This window comes from Gadus chalcogrammus, chromosome 12 (assembly GCF_026213295.1).
Source record: "Gadus chalcogrammus isolate NIFS_2021 chromosome 12, NIFS_Gcha_1.0, whole genome shotgun sequence".
NCBI classification, from domain to species: Eukaryota; Metazoa; Chordata; class Actinopteri; order Gadiformes; family Gadidae; genus Gadus; species Gadus chalcogrammus.
This window is the reverse complement of record NC_079423.1, coordinates 21,510,295-21,531,660: the sequence shown is the minus strand read 5'-3', so window position 1 is coordinate 21,531,660 and position 21,366 is coordinate 21,510,295. Positions and strand designations below refer to the sequence as shown.

The 21,366-nt window shown below is 48.2% G+C and overlaps 1 long non-coding RNA gene across 1 annotated transcript; it reads left to right on the top strand.

The window, feature by feature from the left end:
* The first annotated feature begins 18,557 nt into the window (after positions 1 to 18,557).
* LOC130393845 (uncharacterized) lies at positions 18,558 to 20,104 on the top strand. The gene is made up of 3 exons (XR_008897166.1): positions 18,558 to 18,910; positions 19,228 to 19,461; positions 19,573 to 20,104. It is a non-coding gene; the product is annotated as an uncharacterized LOC130393845 (long non-coding RNA).
* The last annotated feature ends 1,262 nt before the right edge of the window (positions 20,105 to 21,366 follow it).

The window sequence follows — 21,366 nt, the reverse complement described above, 5'->3', positions numbered from 1 at the left end:
CCGCTGCCGGGCGATGGTGCCTCGCGGCAACCGGCGGCATGTCGCAGTTCATGTACTTCAGCGAGTCAAACCAAAGTTCCTTTCCCCCAATTCCTTCTCAACCATGGCTTAGATAACCCCCACGACAGTCTCGTTGTGGAAATACAAGACACGTCAAAGAACCGACAAGAAACACTTGCGTTACAGTGTGTGTATTCACACACACACATGTGGCGCTCGCACGGTCGAGTCTCATTGGCGGGCCAACGTCTCTGGGCGGGCCAGGCAGAGTAAGGGGAGGAGCTGAGATTCCTGATGACGTCATGAGCACAGACATTCCAAATCAGCGCGCTTCAGGCTCCGTTTTTTCAAAGGCGAGCAGAACAGCTAGTGCTAGTTTTACACCAAACGCAAGTTTTAGCCACTGGGGGACCATAGGCAGGCTAGGGAACTCATATTTATGTTAGAAAACCTCCCAAAGTGAGATTTTCATGTCATGGGACCTTTAAGAAAAACCTGAAAATAGGACAAATTAGTTAAATTTAGTGTGTGAGGCAGTTGATCCACATGTTTAGGATGAAGCAAACTGTGTTGTGACTGTCAGGTATAGTGAAAAAATTTTACATTCAGAACACACTTATGCACATACACATACACATTACACATACATGTGTAACGTTTTCTTTTGTCAGAAACCTTGTTACTGATTTGTTGTCTGACAAACAAAAATGTTACATTCAGAATACACTTACACACATACACATAAATGTTTTCTTTTGTCAGAAACCTGGTTACTGATTTGTTGTCTGACAAATAAATAAATCATTATGTATCATATTAAATTGCATAGAATTGTATTATTTAGCATCGCATCTTGTTGAATCGCATCTTGTTGAATCGCATCGTGTCGAATCGTATCGTGTCGAATCGCACTGCATCGCAATAGGGGTGAATCGTATCGTATTGCATTAGTAGCTGCTTTTATGTATCTTGAATGTATCGGATTGTTGGCAGTGCATCGAGATGTGTATCGCATCGTCCTCCTGATGGAGATGCACATCCCTATACAAAATGTACAGAACATTTTCATGTTCTTAGCATCATAAACTAGCCACCCGAAATCCTTCAACCAGTCGGGGGTTGAATTTGTAGACTTTATCGACTACAGTAACAGCATTTACTTTCTCCACGCAGTCTATTCATAATATTGTAATGACCACGGAAGAGGCATTGAATGAAGTATTGATTAGACAGCGATTTAGATACCTAATAAACCGTGGAACACACAAGACTGGTAACCATAGCAACGCCGAAATATTCACTCGCAAATGCGAGTGAAATGGGCGCACTGTAGAGCCCTGCGTGTCACCAACATCGTATCTAAACACCACCATCGGCTCTTGAGTGGTTTTGTATAGCGTATTAAACACTGTTTTCTCATTATCTTTATCAACGCTGACCGGGGTCATTTTTATCGATCTATGGTATGAATGGTTATAAGCATGGACCATATCCTGTAGTTTATCCACATATCGTTTGGAGTTGGCAGCTGTTAAATATCTCCACATGCGGGTTTTCAGAGTCCTGTTGAAGCGTTCCACTATACTGGCCTTGGTCTCGTTAGATGTAGAGAAATGTTTGACATTGTACCGCTCCATCAAACGCTGAAAGATCTTGTTATAAAATTCTTTGCCAGCGTCAGTCTGCAGTTTATCGGGGGTACGCCCTTCACCGAGAATATCATCAAAAGCTTTAGCGACGTCGATAGCCCTCTTGGATGGTAACGGACGAACCCATGCATGTTTTGAGAATACATTGATGCACGTCAACAGAAAATGCACACCATCATTTTCGGATGCATACTCTGACATATCCACTAAAATCAGCCTGGAACTTGTCTATCTACCCCACTAACCAATACTCTATTTCTGCGGAAATGTATCGGTGTAGGTACATGCAGGGTGTAGGGATCCTGCTTCAGCAGCCATTTCTTGATATATTTTACTGGAGGTACTGCACCCTCACTATGCTCGAGGGCCGTTCTTAGTTTATTGATGCCGCCGTAACCCCCTGGTCCGGAGGGATCATAATAAGTCTTATGCATCCGTTTATCCATGTCGTATGCCTGCGACAAAAAACGAATACTGAAACAATGATCAGAGTTATCCATCCTTTTATTTAAAATGTCTGTCCGCTCAAAACAATGTTCAGATATAGTTTACAGGCAAATTTATTTTTCTGCACCATTTTACAAGACATCATTCGAGCAGTACTAATACACTCTGCGTATGAGGCATTATTCATCTTCAAGACATCCGACACAAAAGCACATATACACATTACATGACCGACAGTAAAACACTCCCCATCGGAGAAATGGTTAAATATTTCAGCTAACATTAGATCAGTAGGCTTGTCATGCAAGAATTTCATGACCAAATCATTCCAATCCTTATACATACATTTGATATAAGCATTATGATGGACAAACGTATCATTTTCTATGGCAGCATACATCAAAACGGCTAGTCTATCTGATACAGACTTGCTATCCGCATCATACGCATAAGAAAACAAAATCCCCATTATAAACGCCACCCGACAACAGGCTTTGGTTTGCCTAATGACAATGTAGGACGCCACATTTGTATGGCCTCATATATCAGAAGCAGATGTTCATCGGACACACCTTCGGTGGTCATTAAATCCAGTTTTTCGGTATCATAGGTATTGCATATTAAATCACATAGATAAGATTCGACCACCCCATAGATTTTTCCTGGGGACACAGTCAACCCTGTCGTCTTCTTTAAAAAAGTTTCTAAAAGTAACAGGAAGGGGTGTCTGTCCAGCATAACACAAATGTCATGGTAGTGGGATTCGTAGTGATGATGTGTCGCTCCCTGCAGGCATGAATGGCGTCGTTGACTTGGGCAATCATATTGGCATCCCCAGCAGGCCGCTTGCTTCTGATGGCTGATGATGGCTACCACACAGAGCCCCGTGGTAAATCGCAGAACAGCCAACGATGCAGGGTTTAAACGGATCTGTATTGATACAGGCCATCCGTCATCTCTCATAGCAGTGTCCACCTCCAGCTCACTGTCCTCTCCGATGTGTAGGAAGGACAGATTCAATCCGGCCAGATAGATGGCATACTCTTGAAGCCAGTGGGGTCCGGGTTGTACAGCCTTTAAATCAGCAGTCTCCATAGCCACACCCCCACTTTGCACATGTTCATCATTGACCTGTGCTGCATAGCGTATCAAAAATATACCATTAGAATATGAAAAAAAAATAAAAATACACACAACACACACATATTAATATAAGGTATAGCCTATCAAAAACACATTTAAAAAGGAAAAGAAAACACCCTTAATACTACTAGCATCTACCCCACCTTCTTATACATTGCTGACATTTTCTAATGCTAGCATAACCAAACACACCATGTACCCCCTCATCAAACCCAGGCGACTCAAACAGGCGCATTCTGTATTCATCATCAGTTGTGCTCCATGGTTCTTCATTCGTCTTAGCCATATAATCAATCTCTGCAAAAATTCCACGTTGTGCTGACAAATCAGCCCACTGCATGAAAAAGACATTATCAAAATAATCAGCAGCTTCTAAAACACTGGTGCGTAGAGCAGAGCTACCGATGCAATGCATATCATAGCACTGTGGTAGCTCGTCTGTATCAACACAGCGTCTGAAAAAAATGAACTCCTGTGGTCTCTTCGTATGATAGTTTGCATCCATGTGATGAATCCTCGATTCATACTGAAAGGTCCATTGGAATACATGGGTTCCCGCATGCCATGTACCCAGAGCCGGATTAACCCAAAGGCAAACTAGGCACGTGCCTAGGGCCTGATTGGCGGGGGGGGGCCCAGACAGAAGTAAAAAAAAAATGAAATAGCCAATACAAATGTCCTGCCTACTATTTATTTCAGTGATAATATATCAATATATATTAATTAACTAAAAATAGTGACGTTGTTTATCTTAACGTTACGTCACATTAACGCCAATCAGTTAAGTCCGAGGGGAGGTCAGCGGGTCAAGACTAAGCGGAACAATAAAGCTAGCAGGCAGGTCGTTTCTTGAGTAGGCTAACATTCAAGATGCTTTCGGGTGCGGCAAAACATAAAAAGAAAAAAATGAAGAGGAACAAAAGAAGAAACAGCGGGGGGCTTTACAGAAGTTTCTGTCGGGCAGCCGTCCGACAGCTGTGAAGACAGCGGAAGACGCTGTGGCGACGTCAACATCAGCGCCGTCATTTTTTACGTTGAAACGAGTGAAAACATACCGGAGAGCAACAGTAACAGAAAAAAAACAGAATGCCTTTGCCCTGTTGGCAATTGAGAATAGATTTACAACCTCCCTGGATTTTGAAGACATTATAGAGGACTTTGCCTCATCAAAACTCAGGAGAAAGCATCTGTAAATGTAAGTTTTCCATTTAAAAATCTAAATCTTAATAAGTAAAGTGAATGCATAATATAGGGCTATACTTTCTACTATAATGAAATGAAATATGAGGAACAAACCAAGTACCGGTATATTCAAATCTCAAACAGCTGTCTTTCAGCTTATATATACATTTTATTATTTCTCCACAAGATCGTGATGATGCTGTGAAGATGTGTTTCTACTGCAACGGAGGCCTGTGGTGCTGGAAGGCTGAAGATTATCCCTGAGTGGAGCATGCTAAATGAGTGTTGGAAAATTGAAGATAGGTGATGCTTGTCCATGAAAATAAACATCTTTACCACTACAGCACACTTTCTCTGACTGCATATTTTATTAGTCTTTGTATATTTGACTACTTATTTAACTATTCAATTTAATCAACACATTTAATTAAGATTTTCTGCAAAATGCAATAGCTTACTACATTTATCTTTTTTGCTCTGTTTACATAGCAATGCTGACACAGTGACACCTATTGGTGATTTACTGGGACTACTGCCTTAACAATGACACTGGCAATGGATAAGATAAGGATAATTTAATAGCATTTAATAGAGCCGTGTAATAACGTATAAATAATAAAAATAAAAAAATAGTCTGATAGACTGTTTAATATACAACACATGACTTATTTTGGCGTACAAATAACCAACTTGAAACCAAAGACTACGCTATGTAAAATGTGAATTAACTTTGGTAAGTGTTAGGGTTAGGTTAGGTTATCGATGGGGGGGGGGCCCAAAAAATACAGTCTGCCTAGTGTAGTCCATTTATTTAATCCGGCTCTGCATGTACCCCGGACACCGTCTAGCATGGGGCATAAATTCTCCAAGAAAAAAATCCGCAAAAAAGCAGTGCCGCATCTCCATAACTATTGACATAGTTAGACACTGGCGTACTAAAGTCGGACATACCATCAGGCATCTGGTTTTCAATGTCCTCATTGCTCGACGCAGAGTCGTCCATGGCGGACAGTGGTGACGGGGTACGAGGGCCCCTATACAACCAAATAGCACTATCTGATCTGTGGGTTTCTTCTGATGAGCAGGCCATGTTGAATGAAAAGAACACTGCAGACAACTTGATGAATGCGGGGACCCTACAGCAGCCGTCGCCCCCTTTTTAAACTATGTTTATGACCCGTCATAAACCATAAACCGGAAGTCTCCCTGTGAATAGGGATCCCCCCTCCACCCCCACCCCCTCCCCAACCGGAAGTGAGTTCAGATAGGAATTGGTACAGAGGGCATATAGTATATACTACTAACGCTGTTTTGGGTATATCCGCTTCAGTAACTGGGACTTGATTGTAACCGCTGGCAAGGTCCATTGTAGAGAACCACTGGGCCCCTGCGAGTGCATCTAAGCTCTCCTCGATACGGGGTAGGGGAAAGCAACAGACAAGGCGGACAGGTCAATTGCGTCAATCCGATCCTGTGCGGCGCTGGAGGCTACTTGGGAGGACATAGTGGCGGTTATGGGCCTGATCTCTGCTACACCAGCAGGTAAGCTTACAACTTCTACGCTACTTATGGAGCCCAGGGTAGCGCGGGGGTAGAGGAGGACTTCAGTCAACCCTACATTAACCACTGGGACATAGGCTGTGCCCTTAAGGACCTGGAACAAGCAGGGGGACGCCAGTAACCCTGCTGGCAGCCCTGAATTAGGAGGCTCAAAAAATGCAGTCTGCCCTGAAAGCTCCTCCAAACAGGTACTGGCAACAAATTTCATAGTACCCCCGGCTATGCGAACAGCCCGTGGTCCTCGGAGCCGGGCCACGCCCAAATGCATGATCGGAGCCTTTACGGCCGCCCGATGGCACCGCTGTAATGCCTCAATGACGGGACCTGGAGCTTTGGACACCGACGTGGCATCAAACAGAGAGGGGCCATATGCCCCAAAAAGCTCATGGTAACAACGGCTAATCACGTTCATACCAAGTACCCCAGGGACAGCAGGTGGACCTCCAACAGGATCCTTGACTACCAGGATACCACAGTGAGTCATTATCTTACCACACAAAACAACCTCCAACTCTAAGTAGCCAATATACGGAATGGCCAGGCCATTCGCCGCCTTAAGCTGAAGCCAATGATATGACTGGAGCCGTTCCTGGCCCCACGGTTCAAATTGGCGTAAAAAGAAACCTTCCGTTACAGTGGATACCATGGAGCCGGTATCTATTAGACAAGGAACAGTGACTCCACCAATCGAGACATCAACATTTGGACAATGTGACATAAGTTTAGGCACCTCCCCACCCCATGAACCAGTAAACGCCCCAACTGAGCTGTGGCTCGGCAGCTCAGTTGGCTTCAGTTTCCCGGCTGCTGGGAAGAATGGGATGCGCTCACTTGACCGGGGGGGCGGCCAGAGGTGGAATTGGCACGAGGGCGAAAAGGGACTCGTTCCCGTCACAGTCACTGGCAAAATTACCTGGCTGTTGGCATTATTACGTAGTTCTTCCAGGAAAGTGGTCAAATCCAAAGGAATAGCTTTAAAGAGACTTTATTTAGTATAAAGTATTTTCGGTATGGTAAACTGATACTCTGAAGCAAAGAGAGATTGAAGATGTGCCTTAGCACGTGCGAGTATTCTCCTAGCTGAAAAATAGACCTTTAACCCATGTCCAATCGCTGCCGGAAGAAATCTGAAGGCCTGCACAATCTGGAGGCTCTTATGGTCTGAACAGCGCGGACCGGAAGTAGTGGGAGGAACCGGTGTGACGTAACCCTCGGCTTCCTCGCCTGGTCTGTGGTGCTGCCTTCGGTGGCTAAAGTATTTATTGCAGCCTTCAGTAAGGTCTTGCTCCCCTTGTGGCTATGTGTAGTATTTACGGCTTATATGTTTGGTCCTACCCCCTAGTGGTTAAGTGAGGGAAATACAGCTTGTGTTCTTAAAATACGTAACGATAGTTACGAATGTAACTACGGTTCTATGAATCCTGGATGACCGCCAGAGCGTTCAGTCACTCAGAATCCTTGTGTTCTCGCGAGAAGATTCTAGGAACAGATCCTCTAATGACACCGGAAGATATAGCCTTCCCGGTGTCACGTGGGGGTCACAGGTGACTATGTTGGTATTAGGTACTCGAAATGCGCATGCGCGAGGTGGAGATCCAGTGCTTTAAGCACCGCCTCTGGCGGTCATCCAGGATTCATAGAACCGTAGTTACATTCGTAACTATCGTTCTATTTCATCCTTACTGACCGCCAGAGGCGGTGCTTAAAGCACTGGATGACCCATACCAAAAAGGTCACAAAGAATCCAACACCCACCTCACTCATTGGAGGTAGCAGAGCTTGGCAGTAGGACCACACTCATCGGGTGGGGACTGGCGACGTTGACGCGGTAAAACCTTGTAAAGGTGCCCGGTGACGTCCATGATGCCGCGGCACAGATTGACTCCAAGGGTACACCTCTTAGTGCGGCCCATGATGTTGATACGCTTCTGGTGGAGTGGCACCTCAACCCGGATGGCGGGGGGCGGCCACTGGCCACATAGGCGTGTTTGATGGTGTCGACGACCCAGTGGGACAGCCTCTGTTTAGACAAGGCAGAACCTCTGTTAGGGCCACCATGACACACAAACAGTTGCTCGGACTGCCGTATACCGGCCGTAGCAGCAATGTAAGCCCTAAGCGCCCGTACCGGGCACAGCATCTCGGACTCATTCCCCTCAGATGGGGAGTTAAAACGTGCCAGCTGGATAGGCTGGTTAAAATAGGTGCGTGAAAGCACCTTGGGCAGGAATGCCACATTGGGCCATAAAACCACACCTGAGCCATCAGGGTTCCACCGCAGGCATGTATCTGCCACGGATAGGGCGTGCAACTCCCCGACCCGCTTCGCCGTGGTAATGGCGAGCAGAAAAGCCACCTTCATGGACAGCCACTTCAACCCTATCTGGGTCAGAGGCTCAAAAGGAGGTGATGACATGGCCTCCAGCACCAGGGGCAGGTCCCAAGCTGGAGTCCTCCACGGAGCAACGCGCTGGGTCTACTGCCTTACCCCTACACCAGTCAGAGAACAACTTCCATCTGTTGGCATACTGTGCTCTGGTAGATGGTGCCCTGGCATTCAGAATAGTACCCCTGACGGCCTCAGTGCAAACACTCAGCAGTGAGTCGGGCCCTGCAGCGGCCAGGCCCAGAGCTGGAGGCGACGGGGATCTGGGTGCCAAATCTGGCCCCCCAGCTGCGAAAGGAGGTCCTTCCTGCAGGGGAGGCGCCATGGAGAGCTGCAGCAGAGCCTGCGCAGCAGTGGAAACCAGAGTCTCCCTGGCCAGTAGGGGGCCACCAGAAGTAACCTGTGGCCCCGCAGAAACACCCTCTGAAGTGTGGGGAGAATCAGGGGCAGCGGTGGGAAGGCATACAGGGGACTCTGTGGCCAGTCGTGAGCCAAGGCATCCTGTCCGAGGGGGCCGGTCACCTCCGTCCAGGAGAACCAGAGGGGGCAGTGTGCGGATTCCTCTGATGCAAAGAGGTCCACCTCCGCCCTGCCAAAGAGACCCCATAGCATCTCCACCACCTCCGGATGAAGCCGCCACTCCCCGGGTGGGGGCTTCTGCCGCGATAGAAAATCTGCGACCTGGTTCCGTTGCCCCGGTATGAAGACCGCCCGCACGCTGGCCAGGCGGGGATATGCCCAGGCCAACAAGTTCCGAGATACCCGGAGTAGCTGTGAAGACCGGGTCCCCCCTTGGTGGTTGATCTGGGCAACAGCTGACATGTTGTCGGATCGAACCAGCACATGCTTGCCTCTCAAATGAGGCAGAAAATAATCGAGTGCTAGCTGTACCGCCCTGAGCTCTAGCACATTGATGTGAGCGTGGTTCTGGGCCGGCCACTGCCCTTGGGCAGTCCTGCCCTGCCAAACCGCGCCCCATCCCGATAGGCAGGCGTCTGTCGTGACCAGCTCCCGACGGGATGGAATGGTGCCCATGGGTACACCCACAGACATATACGACCTCTTCCTCCATGGGGACAGAGAGAAGAGGCACTGCCGAGACACTCTGACCTTTCGGTGCCTGTGCCACTTGGGGTCCAAGTGGAGGCTGTTCAGCCACATCTGCATAGGGCGCAGAGACAGCAAGCCGAGGGGCACCACAGCTGAGGCAGCTGTCAGCTTGCCCAGGAGCTGCAGGCAAAGAATGAATGGTACCATCCTGCCATACCCGAAGCGGGGGAGGCAGAGGAGGATGTCGGTCACACGCTGAGGTGACAGATAGGCCCTCATAGCGTCCGAGTCTAGGACCATCCCCAGGTATGCGACCCGTTGGGATGGGTCCAGGCGACTTTTCACAAAGTTCACCGTCAGGCCAAGCCGGGCCACGTGCAAGAGCAGCCGAGCCGTGTCCCGGGCCGCCTGAGACTGGGAAGGTGCACTGATCAGCCAGTCGTCCAAATAAGGCAGGACCTTCATGCCCTGCTTCTGCAGGGGTGCGAGAGCTGCCGCCACCACCCTGGTGAATACCCTCGGAGAGAGGGAGAGACCAAAGGGAAGTACCCTGAATTGAAAGTGCCGGCCGCGAAAGGCGAACCGGAGGAAGTGCTGATGGCGCGGTGCAATTGGGACGTGGAAGTATGCGTCCCTTAAGTCCACCGTGGTGAACCATTCTCCCCTTGCGACCACCCGCAGCGTGTCGGATGCGGTGAGCATGTGGAATGGCAGGACCTTCAGGAACCTGTTGAGTCCCCTCAGGTCGAGAATTGGGCGAAATCTGCCATAAAGAAAGTATCTCGAGTAGAATCCTCTGGGGTGCAGCAGAGGATCCACTGGCTCGATTGCCCCTTTGGCCAGGAGGGTGGACAACTCCTGGTCCAGAGCTAAGGCCTCTGCCGGGTAGTTGACGACAGTCATTTTGACCCGGCTGAAGGCTAGGGGCCGGCGTCAGAACTGTAACTCGTACCCTTGGGTCAAGGTGGAAACCACCCAAGGGTCTGAAGTACAGGCAGCCCAGTAACTGAGCTGCTGATGGGAAAAACTCCCGAGGGCCTAGCGCCTACCCCCCCGGCCTCCTGAGGCTCTGGGGGGGCGTCGGTTGGGTTGAGGGGCACGGGGCTGCCAGGAAGGTAGGCGTTCGGGGGGCCGAAAGCCATCCGCTGGCTGTTGTGCAGCCCGCTGAGACCTACGTAGGCCACCGGAATAACCAGGTGGCTGAAAGCGCTGCTGGGGGGCTGCCGAGGGGCCCCCAGGCCTGCTAGGAGCGGACACGCTCCTATTTAGGCCTGATAGTTGCTGCCTGGTCTGCCTAGCTCGGGCAGCCCCCTCCAGTGCTTCCAGGGCAGCTGACCCAAAGAGCTCCCCTGGTTCCACCGGCACCGCACGAAGGACCCTCCTACATGTCTCCGTCAAGGGCGACTGCGCAAGCCACACCTGGCGGCGAGTCTGCACGAGGGTGGACATAGTGCGCCCTAACTCCCTCGACATGAGGGCAAAAGCCTGCAATGAGGCGTCACTCAGACTCTGCAGCGACGGCTCGGCCTGGGCCTGCTGCAGAGAGGTCGAAAGACCCAGCAGCAGGTGGGAAAGGGAGTTCCCAATACGACCCATGCGCGCCGCTGCGTCGTAGGCCTTTGACAGGAGGTCGTCTGTGACCCGGCACTGTGGCCGAGGGCACCTGGCATTTGGCCTCAGAGCCTCATCAGGAGCCAGAATTAGGGAGGCGATGGCAGGCTCGACTGCTGGCATGCGGCCCAGCCCAACCTGTGCCGCATTCTGCATGGCAGCCAAGGTCCGGGCGTCCGACGTCGAGTGGGATAGGGCCCTAGTGTCCCTCCAGCAAGCATGGAGCTCCTTCAGATACTCCTCTGAAGGAGGGACAGAGAATGTGGCCGGGACAGGGTTGCGCCTGAAGAAGGCGCTGGCCTGGGCTGACTCCGTCTGCGCCGCGTCAAGCTGCAGGTGAGCCAGAGCGGTCCGCAGGACGGCCGCCATGGAGGTGTCTGCTGCCCCCTGCAGGGAGCCTTGTGCCGAGGAGCAGGAGGCCTCATCCAACGTGTGGGGGGCATCGCCCTCGGTCATAGCCTCAGAAAAGAGGTTAGCCGAAGCCGCCAGAGAGAGGACATCGCTTTCAAAATGGGAGGAGGGAGGGCCGGGCTGTAGCCCCGCCAGCCCCTGACCAGTCCCAGGCTGAAGGGCCAGGAGGAGGGACCGGATTTGCTCCATGTCGGACGCCAATCCGTCCACCCTAGCAGCAAGCCCGCCCCTTGCCTTCTTTTTGGGGGGGGCACCCATAGCCGCAGCCCCATCATGCCGCTGCCGTCCCGAACGACCGGGCTGATTGGGAGGGAGGCTCATTAATGCAGAGGGGTCGTTGGCTGCTGCCCGATTCTCCAGCTCTGCTAGCCTAGCCACTCTGAGCACCCAAGGCAGGAGGCTGCAGTTCATGCAGGCGCTGTCCGTGAGGCTCTCCCTCAGATGCTCGAGACCGAGGCAAGGAGGGCAACTGTCGTGGCCGTCCTCAGGCTCAAGAGGAGCCGCACAGGCGACACATAGGTGAGCCATTATAGAGGCAGCCACCGGTAGCGTACTGGGAGCGGAAGCGAGAGCACTTCCCTCGCCAGAAAAAATGAAAAACCGAAACTAATTAGCCTGAGCGTGATCGCTGCTACTAATTATCAAACAAGGGCCAAATGCGGTGTTAACGGGAGCGGGAGCGAGAACACTGCCTTCACCAGAAAACTAAATCGACCGATATTAATTAGCTTCAGCGTAAGCGCTGCTGCTAAACAAGGGAGAAACCCAACAAAAACGTTACTGGGAGCGGGAGCGAGAGCACTGCCTTCACCGGTAAGTTGTAAGGGAAAAATAAATTGATGGTTAGAACAGAGCAAAGCTAACGGCTAACACAACAAACGATAACAGAGCAAGAGACGAACGAGTGCTGGGAGCGGGAGCGAGCACACTGCCCTCCCAAACAAACGCCGGCCACTCTTCTAAGTTACTCTTTCACTAAGTATCTGTATGAACTAGCCACAGCCTCTGGAGGACGGGTTACCCGCAGCTCCGACCTTGGTCACGAGGCTGCACGTAGCCAGTTGTAACAGTTTCCTTCCTTTCTCAAACAAGGTTCAATACGGTACCTGCGCAGCGAGAAGATGTAAGGAACAGATCCTCTAATGACACTGGAAGATATAGCCTTCCCGGTGTCACGTGGGGGTCACAGGTGACTATGTTGGTATTAGGTACTCGAAATGCGCATGCGCGAGGTGGAGATCCAGTGCTTTAAGCACCGCCTCTGGCGGTCAGTAAGGATGAAATAGAACAGCATCTTCTACATATCAAGGAACCCGAGTGTTGGGGCCTACTAGGGAAGGAGGGGTGTCGCAGGGAGGCCACCGTCTGAGTTAGCTGGTTAAGCTGTTCCTGTTGTTGCCTTAATAGCTCTTTCAACTCCCCAAACTCACCCCTAGATGGAGGTACTGGGGAACCTGAGCGAGGACAGCCCTGCACACCATACTGTATGCCATAGGCCGTTGGAAGAGAGAAACTACGTGCCCTAGCACCCCCCGGATATCCCTCCTGTTCCCATCTAATTGCTTCCTTGCGTACTTCCAGCAGGGTGGCCCGTGGCTCACGACGGGTTAACTGTTTCAGCTCTCTACAAAGAGCACCGTCCAAGACATGCTCAATAAATTGGTCACGAAGAAGTACCTCGGCATTAGCTACGCCGCCACTGGGGGCACGCTGTTGGACCCGATACATCAAAGCCATCAGGGCTAGGGAAAACTCTTGCAACGTCCCACCTTCCTGCTGCTGTCTAGAGAAAAAGGCTTGCTGCAGGGTCAAATATGACTGATTACAACCATACAACTCCTTTAAAATGTCCAAGACCTTAGCAGGGTCTGCTCTTTCTGTGCTAGGACGATACTTAATTTCGTCCTTCGCCTCTCCTTCTAAATGATCAAAAATATAGGCCTGTTCAAGCAAAGACAGACGGCGACGCGCATGCAAGCCTGCTGCAACTCCTCTATCCACTCTCTTATGTCAATGCCAGTCTTACCATTGAACACAGGGCATTTTCTATCTCGAGGAACGACCACTAGCCGCTCTGTGACAGTGGACGGCGTAGGCAACGGGTCGGGTGCTGCTCCAGGATCAGGGGGAGGCCGCTCTTGACGAAGGCGCTCGTTATCTGCCTCTAACTGGCCAATTATGCCTCGCAATGCTTGTAAGTCTTCCATGATAAGCAGTGGAATACTAGCTTATTAATGGAAATAGACCAAACCCTACCTTAGATAGAATTTTGGGGACCTTGGAACACGGGCTGCTGCTCTGTTGACCCCACAAAGAAACAAGACCCACCTCCAGAATCTCAAATTCAACCTGAACAAAAAAATAAGAAAAGAAAGAAAAGAATATATATATATATATATATAATAAATGTGCGCAGCAAATCAAAATAATTATACATAAAAAAATGAAAGAACTCAAGTCTCAGCCTTTAAGGAGTGCGTCCTGCTGACAACGCCAATTGTGACCGTGGCAAAAATTTGTTGAATGTCGACAACGCCACCTAGGGGAGGGGATACCCCAGGACCAGAACTGTGCTAGCTAACATGTGCTATAGCCACCCCCGAGACGCTACAAAAGCTTTAGGCAATACAAGTTCGTACAATCTGGGCCAGAGACTTGAGTTCAAATGAATATAATTTATTAGAATTACCCGATGCTAATTACATGTCTGGTCACTACCTGGGACACACAAAATAGTACACAATAAATCTAGCAGACTGGACGAATAAACTAAATGAAAAGAACTGCAGAGTTCTTCAAGGAAAGGGATCGAATCCAAAGGAATAGCTTTAAAGAGACTTTATTTGTATAAAGTATTTTCGGTATGGTAAACTGATACTCTGAAGTAAAGAGAGATTGAAGATGTATTCCAAGCACGTGCGGGTATTCTCCTAGCTGATCAAAAACATAAACCCATCTATGTCTAATCGCTGCCGAGAGAGTTCTACCGGCCTCCACGATCTGGAGGCTTTTTATGGACTCAGCAGCGCGGACCGGAAGAAGTGTGAGGAACCGGTGTGACGTAATCCTCGGCTTTCCTCGCCTGGTCTGTGGTGCTGCCCTCTGTGGCTAAAGTATCTATTGCAGCCTTCAGTAATGTCCTGCTCCCCTTGTGGCTATGTGTAGTATTTACGGCTAATATGTTTGGTCCTACCCCCTATTGGTTAAGTGAGGGAAATACAGCTTGTGTTCTTAAAATACGTTACAGAACCGACAAATTAAACAAACAAAAGCATAAAGCAGCATGCAGGCCAAGCGGGGACGATGGGCAGCACACCACTGCGTAGCCTTAGCCTATGAAACAAAGAAAACGATAAACCGTGCATGCAGGTCAAGCAGAGAAGATGGGCAGCACACCACTTCGTAGCCTTAGCCTATAAAGCAAAGAAAACAATAGATTGCACATGCAGGTCAAGCAGAGCCAGGAGACGCACAACACTGCATAACCACATTAGCACAAACAATAAGCAGCATGCCATGCAGGGCAGACGGACAGCACACCACTAGCCGAATACACATAAAACAAAGAAAACAATGAAATGCGCATGCAGGTCGTCATGCATGTGAGAGTGAATTTGTGGCGCAACAGAACAGCAGCCCTTCGGTGACGTCGGGGTAATTGGCCACGATCCACTTCATGGCATGGGGCCGATGAATGCCTCAGTTTGGAACCGCCGGTCATGGAGAGCAAAGTCGCAGCACATCTACGGCTAACAGCACAACCGGAGAAGAGATAGCCTTTAGTTTACATACGTTGACTGACGTGAATAGTAAATTAATAGCAGCCTACTTCCAGGTGATCCCAAACCAGCACCTAATTTGTAAGCCACGCAATGCGAAGCAGCCAACTTCCAGCCTACGCCACCGAGTAATGGACGCCCCGGAAGCAAAACAACGGGTAGGACATATCCCTCCCGATGACGTCCACCGACCTTATATTAAAATTAAGTCAGCCCCCCTAATCAGGATGGCTATGGCTTGCCCAATCATACCGAGACCGGCCAGAGGTATAGCTCAACCTGCCACATCTGGTAAAAAAAAGGTTGCCCTGGAGAAATACCCCTCAGGTCAGAGTTGAAAAGAGAGAGTGCCGTAAAGCAGAACGCAAGTGGCGAAAGACAAATCTCAATGTTCATTATGATATGTTCAAAGAGAAACTACGTACTTTTAACCTAGAACTAAGAAATGCAAGGCAGTCTTTCTTTTCTGACATCATCAAAAACTGCAACACTGCACGTGCCCTGTTTGCTGCTGTTGACAGGCTAACAAACCCTCCTGTGACAGTAGCGTCTGAACATCTTTCCACGAGGGCCTGCAATGAATTTGCCTCCTTCTTTACCGAGAAAATTCGTAAAATAAGACAAGCTGTTACCGCATCAATACCAGGTTCAAGATATGTTTTATCTCTGTACCCATTTAAAATAAATTCAGATGCCATGACAGAGTTTTTTCTAATAAACAAGAAAAACCTGGATGACATTGTACCTGAACTCCTCCTCCTGTTGCCTTGACATTCTGCCCACAGGCTTCTTTAAAACTGTCTTTAACTGCATGGCCTCAGATGTCCTAGCAATTGTCAATATGTCCCTTCGCACCGGTGTATTCCCACAGCCCCTGAAAACAGCAGTCATCAAGCCACTCATAAAAAAGACAAATCTAGATACGTCACTCATGAACAATTATAGGCCGATATCCAACCTACCATTTTTAAGCAAGATCATTGAAAAAGCTGTTTATCATCAGCTAAATAACTACTTAGCAATGAATAACTGCTTTGATGTCTTTCAGTCAGGTTTTAGACAACACCACAGCACTGCTTAAAGTCCTCAATGACATCCACTTAAACACAGACAGTGGCAAAAGTTCTGTCTTAGTTTTACTGGATCTCAGTGCTGCGTTCGACACAGTTGACCACAACATATTACTAGATCGTTTTGCAAACTGGGTTGGACTTTCTGGAACTGTGCTAAACTGGTTTGAATCCTACTTAAAGGAAAGAGACTACTATGTGTCAATAGGCAATTTCACATCCGAGCGAACAAATATTACATGCGGGGTCCCCCAAGGTTCCATTCTTGGGCCTCTTCTGTTTAATAAATACATGCTACCGCTAGCTCAGATTATGAACAAGAGCAAATTATGTTACCATAATTATGCAGACGACACACACATTTACATAACCATATCACCAGGAGACTATAATCCGATTCAATCTTTCTTCAATTAAACAACGACAAAACTGAAGTAATTGTCTTTGGTGCCAGGGATGAACAATTAAAAGTCAGCACACAGATTAAATCTGTTATGTTAAAAAGCACACACCAAGCTAGAAATCTTGGAGTAGTCATAGATTCCGACTTAAATTTCAAAAAACACATTCAATCAATTACTAAGTCAGCCTACTACCACCTTAAAAATATATCGAGAATTAAAGGGCTAATGTCTCAGCAGGACTTAGAAAAACTTGTCCATGCATTTATTTTTAGTAGACTTGACTACTGTAATAGTGTCTTTGCAGGCCTTCCAAAAAAATCAATCAGACAGCTTCAGCTAATTCAAAATGCTGCTGCTCGAGTCCTCACTAGGACCAAAAAAGTGGATCACATCACCCCAGTTCTGAAGTCTTTACACTGGCTTCCTGTCAAACAGAGAATTGATTTTAAAATATTGATGTTGGTGTATAAAGCCCTAAATGGTCTAGGGCCAAAATACATGACTGATCTGCTGATCCGCTATTAACCTACCAGAGCTCTTAGGTCTTCTGGGACAGGTCTTTTAAAAATCCCCAGAGCTAGGACTAGACAGGGAGAGGCGGCATTCAGCGTTTATGCGCCCAATATCTGGAACGGACTGCCAGAGAGGTCCGCTGAGACTCTCAGCTTGTTTAAATTGGGTCTCAAAACGTTCTTGTTTCCCTTTTAACCTGTCATTTTTATTTTTTGTTCAAATGTTTTATTTCTTTTATTTAAAAGTTATTTCTATCCATGTTTTAAATTTTTTTATTTTTTGTATGTGTGTTCTATATTTGATTTTAACCCTGTGAAGCACCTTGAGTGGCCCTGTGTCTGAAATGTGCTTTATAAATAAAATTGCCTTGCCTCGCCTCACCACAGCACCGTTACCAAGGCTTGCCTAGAAAAGTCTGATTAGAGCATCTTTGAGGGTCTGACACAGACTCTCAAAGATGCTCTAAAGAATGGAGACATAGGGATGAGCACGGATATGTGGACGGACGACTACCGAAAGCTAAGCTATATGGCTATAACGTGCCATTATATCTCCAGCGAGTATCAATTAGATTCCAAAACTCTAACCACTGCAATGTTGCCCGTTGAGGAAGCGAAAACGGGGAAGAACATCAGGCGTGTGTGTTAGTGCGCCTGCTGGTGAATAAATTTGGCCTAGACCCTTGCTCCCTCAACCGAATAGTGTGGGTGACCGATCAGGGCAGTAACATCGTCAAAGCCCTGGAGCTGTACAGAAGGCTTTCCTGTCTAGATCATCTGATAAATACGGTCTTTCGGCATACAAATAGACGCACTTGCCGACAGCGCACCTGACATAGGAGAGACTATATCGGCTAGTCAGATATTTAAAACAATCTGGCCTGGTTGTGCAATTATCAAAAACAGTGCTACAGATGGGGGAGACACGATTTAGCACTGTTTATCTCACACTCAAGTCAGTGCAAGACATATACCCAGAGCTACGTGAGAAGCTGGAGACCCGCAGTGAGATTGCGCGCATCGAGAATATTGCTCCTGATACATTGAGCTTTCTGGTAACCTTTTTGGAGCCATTCTATAATGCCCAGAGTGTAACGGGGGCGTTTAGCAGGACCCAGGTGCACAGACTGACGACGAGCGTGGAACAGTGTCAATAGTTTATTCGGATACAGGATCGGCAGGCAGGATAGTCAGACGGGCAGGGATCAGGAACCGGCAGAATAGTCAGACAGGCGGGGATCAGGAACCGGCAGAATAGTCAGACAGGCGGGGATCAGGAACCGGCAGAAGAGTCAGACAGGCAGGGATCAGGAACCGGGAGAATAGTCAGACAGGCGGGGATCAGGAACCAGCAGAAGAGTCAGACAGGCAGGGATCAGGAACCGGCAGAAGAGTCAGACAGGCAGGGATCAGAGAACAGGCAGGATCGGTGGTAGGTCAGGATCTGAATCGCGGGAAAGCACTGTGAAACACAAGAGACAATCTGGCAGGGAATGTTTGGGAGGAAAGGACTGATATAGGGGAAACACAGGTGAAGGTGGTTGGGTTAATTGGGAGTGATCAGGAAGGCAGGCAGGTGAATGAGAAAACCTGGTCTGCCTCTGGTTTGAGAAACTGAAGAGACATTGCCAGCCCTCTCCCACCAACTCTCTGCAGCAAGCCTTTGTGCGCCAGAGACATGCCGAGTATTTAGTGCAAAAATCCAGGTGGGACATCATCCTCAACAAACTGAGGATGTTGTCCCCTGTAGATATATCTGAATTACATGCCCACGTTCGCACCCTACTCTTGTCTGTGGAGGAAGATGCTGCAGCGTTAATAATGGCTTTGAACGACCAGCAGCAAGGCCCAGGAGAGACCCAGACTTTGCTGCCGGTTTTCTCGGCAGCAAGTGCTCCGGCAGCAAACCTGCAACGCGTCTCTACATTCACTTTGAATGGGATCTTGCTGCGCGGCAACTTTTTGCATCTTTTGGTGTGAACGCAGGGTTATATTTCTAAATGTTTTGATTGTGTGTGAACAGGAACATTACTATGACCCAGACTCAGCTAATGAAATGGTGGAGAGTCAATGGATTGGTGTACCCAAAACTGGCCAGGCTGGCAAGGTCCGTCCTCTGCATTCCAGCGAGCAGCAGCAGCAGCAGCGAGCAGGTGTTCAGCGCAGCTGGCCGAACGATAGAGCAGAGAAGGACCGCTCTGAAACCAGCAACTGTGGACGATCAATCTTGTTCTTGCATGACAACATGTAGAACCATGTAAGTAGGCTATTGCTTTGTGATTAATATGCTATTATATAATGGTTACATTTATCTACAGCAGGCAGAATATAGCCTTGCTTTAATCAATCCCCCATAATTCATCTACAGGGCTCAGGCAGGAGGCTACCATCAGAACTGACGGCTCATCAACCTGGACTGTTTGAACCGGCCCAGTTTAATAAAGACGCTTTAAATTAGTCTAAACCAACATTAGTTTGTCAATTTTGTATGTTCATCTTCTGGTATTGGAGTGTTATTATTGTAGCCCACCCTGCATCATTAGCCTATCCCCTTGATCCCTCGACGTGAGTCCCCGTTTTTGCCTTTGCCTTTGTAAAATATCAAAATATGCCCATTTGTTGTGTTCAAATTATTCTATTTACATAAAAGTTTTTTAATTTATAGGCCTTTAAGGCTAGACCATCCAAAGTTCATTCTTGTTAGGGGTCCAAGCCAACAGGGCCCCGTTTCCCGAAAGCGTCGTTAGCCTAAGTGGATCGTGAAGTGCGTCGAAAGGGCATCGTAGAGTTTTCACCGCGTTTCCCGAAAGCATCGTGGGGAACGAACGTCTTGAAAACGCTCGTAGCTAACGAGTACTCCAGGGGTGCTCGTAGGTACTCGTAGGACGCTAAGAGCATCGTCAGCTATAGCCTCAGTGGCGACACCATCGGACATTCCGTCTATTGGATGCGTTTTATTAAAACGCATTGCGCCTTTATGTTCTTAGTTTGGTAATTAATAAAGATTATTAATTAATTTATTAATAAAGATGTTAAAATGGCCAAAATAAAACGGGACAGTCCAGAAAATGTTTGCGCAGGCAGGGCACTCAAAATGTGTGAGAGAAAGTGGGGGGATTTGTGCAGACTGACATAGGCTACTCATAAAACATAGCATAAAATAATGTAAAAAAAAAATTTAAATTAAACAAATTAAAAAAAATAAAAAATAACGAAATAAAAGAAATTAAAAAAAATAAAACATAAAGAAATAAAAAATATATAAAAAACAAGCAAAGGAGCAGGCAAAAGGCTGGGATATGGTGGGGATTGGTCACGTTGACGGGAATGTTTAGTGAGATGAGGGAGGGTGGAGGGGGTTAAAAAAAAGTCTCAATCACTATTCGACGCGCATGAAAACCAGCCGCGTAGTTATGAGGGAGGCCGTCCTCACACCGATCTTCCTCATCGTCATCGTCCTCAACGTCCTCCGGTTCAAGCAATGCCACCCCAGCCTTAGCTGCAATGTTGTGCAACATAGCCGTCACACATATCACGGCGCATGACTTGGCCGGCGAAAACTGGAGCCCTCCGCCTGACTTGTGAAGGCATCTAAGCGCAACTTCCACCTCCCGATCGTGCGCTCAACGATGCACCGGGCCAGACGGTGGGCATCGTTGTATTCCTCATCATGGACGTCTCCCGGGTTATTCACAGGTGTGAAGAGGAATTATTTCAGGGGGGAAAATGCCTTGAAACGCACAGTGCATTCAGGATTAGGACTGATATATGTCGGTTTAAGCCTAATCAATTGTGTTTTAATGTCTTTAGCATTCATATAATTGCAGTCTATTTTTTTTGTAGGCTACACTGCTGTTGTCCTTGATGGGGATATATTTTAACCCTTAACACAATTTTCCTGCGACATTCCTGCGTCTCCCCCTCCTACGGAGCCCATTTCAGCACCGTGTCAGTAGACAGTTACAATCCTACGACGTCGTGAGTGCAGCGAATGCGCGTTCACGTTAAGAGGAGTTTCGGGAAACGCTCCAAAGAAATTGATGGATCGCAAGATCCATCGTGAGAATGATCGTACGAGCGTGGATCCATCGTTATCGGGAAACGGGGCCCAGGTTGGAACCCTATTGTTTTTGTAACGATTTTTATTATTATTTTTATTCTT